We start from the raw sequence: 8,642 nt of genomic DNA, 5'->3' as shown, positions 1-8,642 counted from the left end.
CATATATAATATATTACTATAAAAATTTTTATAGAAAATACATAAAGAATTCATACAACAAAAGAACAAAAGTCATCAGAAGATCTGATAGACAACTTTCCAAAGAAGACATGAAGGTGGCCAACTGGCACATGAAAAAGTGTTCTCACACCACTAATTATTAGGAAAATGCAAATTAAAACCACAATGAGATATCACCTTACACGTCAGAATAGCTGTCATCAAAAAGATAAAAAATAGTAAGTGTTAATGAAGAGATGGGGAAAAAGGAACACTCATACACTATTAGTGGAAATGTAAATTGATGAGGCTGCTATGGAAAATAGTACAGATGTTCCTCAAAAAGCTAAAAATAGAGTCGATGGGAAGATGGCAGAGGAACAAGATGGGGAGATAAACTTCCTCCTTACAAACACATCAGAAATACATCTGCATGTGGAACAACTCCTACAGAACACCTTCTGAATGCCGAATGAAACCCAGATTTTCAAAAAGTACTTTTTTGTTATATTGCATTTTTTCCATGTTTTTGATTTTGTATTTTTGCTAATCTAGTTTTTAGTATTCATTTTCACTTATGGGTTTGTTTATTGACTTGATTGCTCTCTTTTTTGATTCTTGTTTTTAATTCTTTCTTTTTCTCTTTTTACTCTTTGTAAGTGTGTAAGTTTCTTTGGCTGATATTGGCTGTTAAGTGTTGCTTTTACCATTAGTCTTGGAGTCTTGTCTTCTGTGCTGTGTGGCCTATGAAATCTTGGTGCTACAGTAAGGAGTTGGGTGTGAACTTCCAAAGAGGGAGACCTGAGTCCAGGACTTTGTACCACCAGAGACCTCCTGCCCCATGGAGCATTAATCAGTGAGAGCTTTCACAAAGGCTTCTATCACAACTCTAAGACCAGGTTCAACCCAAAGAACAGCAAGCTCCAATGCCAGATGCCTCAGGTCAAACTTTCAGTAAAACAAGAACAAAATCCTGTTAGCAGACAGTCTACCCAAAAGCATACCAAACCCCCAGAAACCCCCAAACACACTACTAGACATGGCACTGCCCTTCAGAAAGACAAAATATAGCTCCAACCACAAGAACACAAGCACAAGTCCCCCCAACCAGGAAAGCTTAGCAAGGTCCAACCCCACTCATGGGGGGAAGACACCACAAATAAGAGGAACTACAGTCTTTCAGCCAGCAGAAAGGAGACGGCAAACATAAACAAAATAAAAAGACAAAGAAACATGCAATAGATGAAGGAACATGGTAACACCCACAAGATAAACAAATGAAGAAGAAGCAGGCAGCCCACCTGAAAAATAATTCAGAGTAAAAATAGGAAAGATGATCCAAAATCTTGGAAGTAAAAGAGAGACACAAAGGGAATGAAGGCATGGATCAAGAAGATACAAGAAATATTTAACAAGAATCTGGAATAAACAAAGAACAGACAATCAGCAATAAACAACAGAATGAGACAAAGGATACTCTAGAGGAAACCAGTAACATAATAACTGAAGCAGAAAAACAGATACATGAGCTGGGGTGGAAATAGCTGAAGCAGAGCAAAATAAAGAAAAAAGGATTAAAAAAAAAATGAGGACAGCCTCAGAGGCTCTTGGGACTACATTAAGTGCACAAACATCCAAATCATAAGGGTTCCAGAAGAATAAGGGAAAAATAAAGGGTATGAGAAAATACTTGTTGAGATTATAGTCAAAAAATTCCCTAACATGGGAAAGGAAATAGCCATCCAAGTCCAGACAGACAAAGAGACACATAAAAAATAAACCCAAAGAGAAATAAGCCAATCAAACATATTAATTGAAACATATTATTCAGGAACATATTAATCAAACTAACAAAAATTAAACACAAAGAAAAATATTAAAAAGAACAAAGAAAAAGAAACAAATAACATACAGGGGAATCCACATAAGACTAACAGCTGATGTTTCAACAGAAATTTGTCAGGCCAGAAGCGGGTAACAGGGTATACTTAAAGTGATAAAAGGGAAAAAACCTGTAACCAAGATTACTCTATCCGGCAAGGGTATCATTCAGATTCAAAGGAGAAATAAAAAATTTTACAGATAAGCAAAAGTCAGGAGAATTCAGCACAATCAAACCAGCTATATATATCAAACCAGATATATATATCAAACCAGTTTGTTATAAAACAAACGCTAAAGAAATTTCTCTAGAAAAGGAAACAGAAAGAAAAGGCCTACAGAAACAAACCCAAAACAATAGAGTAAATGATAATAAAATCATACATATCAATAATTACCTTAAATGTAAATGGATTAAAAGATCCAACCAAAAGAAGTAGACTGGGTGAAAGGACATAAAAACAAGACCCCTATATCTGCTGTCTACAAGAGACCTACTTCATAACTAGAGATATATACAGATTGAAAGTGAGGGGATGGAAAAAGATATTCCATGCAAATTGAAATCAAAAGAAAGCAGGGGTAGCAATATTCATATCAGATAAAATAGACTGTAAAATAAAGACCATTACAAGACACAGTGAAGGACACTACATAATGATTAAGTGATCAATCCAAGAAGAAGACATAACAATTATAAATATATATGCACCCAACATAGAAGCATCTCAATACATAAGGCAAATGCCAACAGTTCTTAAAGGTGACTCAGAAGTAGCACAATAATGGTGAGGGATTTAACACTCCACTCACATCAATGGACAGATCATCCAGACAGACAAACAAATTAATAAGAAACACAACTTTAAAAGATATGCAGGAATAGTTGGACCTAACTGATATCTGCAGAGCATTTCATCCAAAGAGTTCATTTCACTTTTTTCCAAGTACACATGGAACATTCTCCAGGATTAATCACATTTTGGGTCACAAATAAGTCTTGGTAAATTTTTTTAAAAATTGAAATTATTTCAAGCATCTTTTCTGACCACAGTGCTATAAAATTAGATGTCAAATACAGGAAAATGCCTGTAAAAAACACAAACACATGGAGGCTAAACAATATGCTCTGAAAATCCAAAGGGTCACTGAAGAAATCAAAGAAGAAATAACAAAATACCTATAAACAAATGACAATGAAAACACAACTAAAAAACCTATGGGATGCAATAAAAGTAGTGGTAAGACGGAAGTTTGTAGCAATACAAGCCTACCTCAAGAAATAAGAGAAATATCAAATAACCTAACTTTACACCTAAAGCAACTAGAAAAAGAAGAACCAAAAACTCCAAAATTAGTAGAAGGAAAGAAATCCTAAAGATCAGAGCAGAAGTAAATAAAATGAAGACAATAGCAAAGATCAATAAAACTAAGAGCTTGTTCTTTGAGAAAATAAACAAATTTGACAAACCATTAGCCAGACTCATCCAGAAAAAAACTGAGAAGACTCAAATCAATAAAATTCGAAAAGGAAAAAGAGAAATGACAACAGAGGATCATAAGAGACTTGAAGAGGGCAATGGCAACCCACTCCAGTACTGTTGCTTGGAAAATCCCATGGGCAGAGGAGCCCGGTAGGCTTCAGTCCATGGGGTCGCAAAAAGTCGGACACCACTGAGCGACTTCTCTTTCACTTTACACTTTCCTTTTTTTTGTGGGGGGGGGGGCGGTTAAAGGTCACTGGGCTTTTTATTGCAGTTAAAGCAGACTCTGACAGGATGGTCCCAGCCTCGCGGGGGGACAGCCCAGTGGTCGTAGGAATACTCGTCGTAGAAGCCCTGTCCGCAGGCCCGGCAGTGGTGCTTCAAGAGCTTGATGCTGAACTCCTTCCAGTAGCTGTGGCAGTGCAGGATTTCATGGTCCAGGACCCAGTACACCTGCTTGGCCGCATCCTTCACCAGACCTAGTGGTATGTCAGTGGCTCTCACCAAGGCTCCTAAAGTGTTCTACACGGCCTCACCCACCTTCCAAGTGATCAGCGTCCCACCTTTGTCATCCCCCTGTGCCTCAGTAACATCTAACTGGGAATTCCTGGCTTCATAGCAGTTGTCACACACCCGCACGGGCGCAGGGTCCCAGACCCGCTCGGGCACCGGCTGGGTCTTGGACGAACAGCCCTCACAGAAGCCCTCCCCACAGGCCCGGCAGTGATGCTTGGTGTCGTTATCTTTAAAGGATGTAGTACATTTGTTGCAGCTCAGGATCTGGGAGTTGGGTCTCCAGTAAGCAGGGGCAATCTGGTCTGTCAGCCAGGACGTCACAGCCTTGGTGGGCCCAGGGCTAAGCTCAGACACCGACTGAGCCATGAAGTTCATCCTGTCCAAGAGGCGCTGGGCAGCTTTGTTGTTGTCCTCAGAAATCCTTCGGTTCCAGGCCACACGTGCACAATCTCTGTCCGCTCCACCGTAGCCACAGGATCTTGGTTCCCAAACCAGTACTGCTAGCTACAATAGACCACGTCACAGTTGGGACATTCAATCACCTACCCAGACCAGGCATATTTTGCAAGACCCATCCAGGGGGAGTCAGTGGAAGCAGCCATCTTGGGCACCACGCTGACTTCATTACCTCTCTCGTAGCAGGCCTTTCAGGTGAAAACCTGGTTGTCATACTGGTGGGAATATCTGCAGCAGATCTTGGCTTCATGAGGTACCTCTTCTTTCCTGTGATTCATGCTGTTCTTACATCCAGCCCCGCGGCTGAGACAGGGAGGAGCAGGTGAAGTACTCGTCTGGAAAAAAGGAGCTGTGCGCCATCTGGTCATTGGGGATCTCACCACTGAAGTGGTCACTCAGAGCCTTCAGGGCTTTGAAGATGACGCCCGGGTGCCAGGGACGATGGGTGGTATTGTTCTCCAGTTGCTTCTCCAGAGCATGCCGAAGCCCAGAAAGTGGGAGGGTTGTGGGTCCTCGTCCCCTTGTAGTGAGTGGAACTGAAGGCTTCCGGGAAGCGGCCCAGCTTCCAGAACAGGTCCTGGATGAGCTTCTCTGGCACCTCAGAGGGGTGATCAGAGCCCAGCAGCTGGGTGTGCACAGTCTCATGGAACATAATAACAGCAGGGCCCAAGGTGGACAAGGGGACGTCCAGGCCACAGTGGGCAGTGGTAGCCTTCAGCTCCTTAGTGAAATGTTTCAAATAAGCTTCTGAGGCATCTCCAAGGAACTTGAAGAGGTCATTGTGCAGTTGGTCTGCATGAGTTCGATAGATGACTAGGTCTGAGATGGCCAGGACCTTAAGCAGCAGCCGTATTCTCTGGCTTAGATTCACTGTAGCTCCCAAGAGCCCTTCCATGTCTATCATGGCTACTCTGTGGACTGGGTCATATGCTGCCCACACTCCCACAGTGCAGTACTCCTGGGTAGGGGAGGTTTTGAAAACTTCTCGGCCATAGAAGAAAGTGTGGTTGAGGGTATGAGACTTCCCATCCCCAGTATTTCCAAAAATGGAAACCACTTTTAGATGTTGATCAGGTTTACAGTCCAATTTCCTAATGAAGTCCTCTTCATTCATTACCTGAATTTCTTCATTTTCATCTACTAGGAGGAAACTCACAACCTTCTCAGTCATCTTCTTCCTCTTGGTCTCCTCATCCGTCCCTTCTTCTTCCAGCAACTCCTGGACCTTAGATACATGGTACACAGTAACGGGGTGCCTCCTTTTGTTACCCCCAGAATGAGTCCTCTTCTGGCACTCCAGGCACAAGCTGATTTTACAGGTCTGGCACCTCACCACTGCCCTCTGCTTCACACCTGGAGAGTGCCCACTGGAGCCCTTTCAGGGGTCACAGTAAGGGACATGGCCAGCTTTGAGTCTGATCCGCTCATGGTTTCTCAGGTGCTCCTGCCAATGGAGTTGCTCCTCACAATGGAAACACTGCAGGCTGCAACACTCATCACACTCGAAGACAGCTTCGTCAGTCCCACTGCAGGTGTAACTTTCCTGGCACAACAGCCCTGGATCCAGGCCCTTCTCTGCTGGGGAAGTCTGGGCACTCATATTCAGACTGGAAGGAAAGTGCCTACCATGTACCTGGGCTTTCCCCAGGGGAAGTGAAGACAGGTGTTGAGTCTGAAGACTGCACACAACTTCCATAGGGTTCTGAATACCCTAAAAAAAAAAAAAGTGTTTTGTTTAAAAAAAAAAAAAAACAATTGATGTCCTATTAGAATTCTTCATACACTCACAAATGTTCCAATGTTTAGTTTTCTGCCTCTAAGACTCTTGAATCAGCAGCAACGTTGATTTGGTTTGATAGTTTCATATTCCATAAAGTGCAGGCAAATATGTGGTCAAAATCAACTCGAAAGGGTCTTTTATGGCTATCTGAGAGACATCTGATGGATTTACTGAGGGGGACTCATGGGTGGGCCTCAGCTGCAAGGTTTTGGTAATGAAAGAGTGGTCAGGAGCTTTTCAATATTATCCAACCTCAAATCAATATTTCTGGGGATACCACTAAGCAGTTTTGTCATGGCTAGTCAGTGTCCGGGAACCATGGGGCACTGGTGGAGGCGGGGGCTGTTCTTCAGGGCACTGATGTATCCATCACCATCTCCATCTCCACCCCCCTCCACTTTACATGTTCATGCATTGGAGAAGGATATAGCAATCCACTCCAGTGTTCTTGCCTGGCAGGGAAGGGGGACCTGGTGGGCTGCCGTCTATGGGGTTGCACAGAGTCGGACATGGCTGAAGCAACTTAGCAGCAGCAGCGTAAGAGACTACTAAGAGCAACTATGCCAATAAAATAGATGACCTGGAAGAATTGGAAAAATTCTTTGGAAAGTATAACCTTTTAAAACTGAATGAGAAAGAAATTGAAATTTTGAATGACCAATCACAAGCATGGACATCAAACCTGTGATCAAAAACCTTCCAACAAACAAAAGCCCACAGCCAGATGGCTTCACAGGTGAATTGTAGCAAAAGAGCTAATACCTATCTTTTTCAAACTCTTCGAGAAAATTGCAGAAGAAGGAACACTTCCAAACTCATTATATGAGGCCAACATCACCCTGACATAGAAATCAGACAAAGATATCACAAAAAAAAAAAAAAAATTACAGGCCAATGTCACTGATGAACATAGATGCAAAAATCTTCAACAAAATTCTAGCAAACAGAATCCATGATCAAGTGGGCTTTATCCCTGGGATGCAAGGATTCTATGATATATGCAAATCAATCACTGTGAAAAAACCATACTAACAAGTTGAAAGATAAAAACCATACAGTCTTCTCAATAGATGCAGAGAAAGGTTTTGACAGAAATTAATATCCATTTATTATAAAAGAAAAAAAAAAAACTCTCCAGAAAGTAAGCATAGAAGGAACATACTTCAACATAATAAAAGTGAAAGTGAAAGTTGGTCTGTTGTGTCTGACTCCTTGTGACCCCATGGACAACTCCGTGGAATTTTCCAGGCCAGAATACTGGAGTGGATAGACTTTCCCTTCTCCAGGGGATCTTCCCAACCCAGGATTTCAATCCAGGTCTTCCACATTGTAGGTGGTTTCTTTACCAGTTGAGCCACAAGGGAAGCATAATACAGACCATATACCAAAACCCCACAGCAAACAGTATTCCCAGTGGTCAAAAGCTGAAAACATTTCCTATGATCAGGAACAAGACAAGGGTGCCCACTCTCATCACAATTATTCAACATAGTTTTGAAAGTTCTAGCCACAGCAAATCGGGAAAGAAAAAGAAAAGAATACAGATTGAAAACAAAGTAAAACTCTCACTGTTTGCAGATGACATAATAACATACATAGAAAATCCTGAAGATGCTATCAGAAAATTACTTAAATCTAATCAGTGAATTTAGCAAAGTGGAAGGATATAAAATTAATATTCAGAAATCCCTTACATTCCTATACACTAACAATTGAAAATCAGACAGAGAAATTATGGAAGCAATCCTATTCACCACTGCAGCAAAAAAAAATAAAATATCTAATAATAAATCTATCTAAAGAGACTATATGCAGAAAACTGTAAATCACTAATGAAAGAAGTCAAAGACAACACAAAAAGATGGAGAGATATACCTGTTCTTGGATTGGAAGAATCAATATTGTGAAAATAACTATACTATCCAAAGTACAGATTTAATGCAATTCCTTTCAAAATACTAGCAGTATTTTTCACAGAACTAGAAAAAAATTTTCACAAAAAGAAGCACAAAAGACCCCAAATAGCCAAAGCAATCTTGAGAAAGAAGAATGGCACTGGAGAAATCAATGTTCCTAACTTCAGACGATTCTACAAAGCTGTAGTCATCAAGATGCATCATACTGGCACAAAAATGGAAATATAGATCAATGGAATAGTCTAGAAAGCCAAGAGATAAACACATGCACCTATGGGCACCTTATCTTTGACAAAGGAGGCAAGAATACACAATGGAGAAAAGATAACTCTTCAATCATTGATGTTGGGAAAACTGGATAGCTATATGTAAAAGAATGAAATTAGAACACTTTCTAACACCATACACAAAAATAAACTCAAAATGGATTAAAGACTTATATGGAAGGCCAGAAATATAAATTTCTATAGCAAAATATAGGCAGTACATTCTTTGACATAAATCACAGAAAGATTCTCTTTGACCCACCTCCTAGAGGAATGGAAATGAAAAGAAAAATAAACAAATGATACCTAATTAAACTTAAAAGCTTTTTCACAGCAAAGGAAA

At 40.8% G+C, this 8,642-nt stretch overlaps 1 pseudogene; it reads right to left on the bottom strand.

Moving 5' to 3' along the window:
- Positions 1–3,611: 3,611 nt before the first annotated feature.
- LOC109570998 (zinc finger FYVE domain-containing protein 1 pseudogene) lies at positions 3,612–6,469 on the bottom strand (annotated as a pseudogene).
- Positions 6,470–8,642: the final 2,173 nt, after the last annotated feature.

The sequence above is a fragment of the Bos indicus genome, chromosome 17 (genome assembly GCF_029378745.1).
Source record: "Bos indicus isolate NIAB-ARS_2022 breed Sahiwal x Tharparkar chromosome 17, NIAB-ARS_B.indTharparkar_mat_pri_1.0, whole genome shotgun sequence".
NCBI classification, from domain to species: domain Eukaryota; kingdom Metazoa; phylum Chordata; class Mammalia; order Artiodactyla; family Bovidae; genus Bos; species Bos indicus.
The sequence above is the reverse complement of the archived record's forward strand: the minus strand, read 5'-3'. Positions and strand labels throughout refer to the sequence as shown.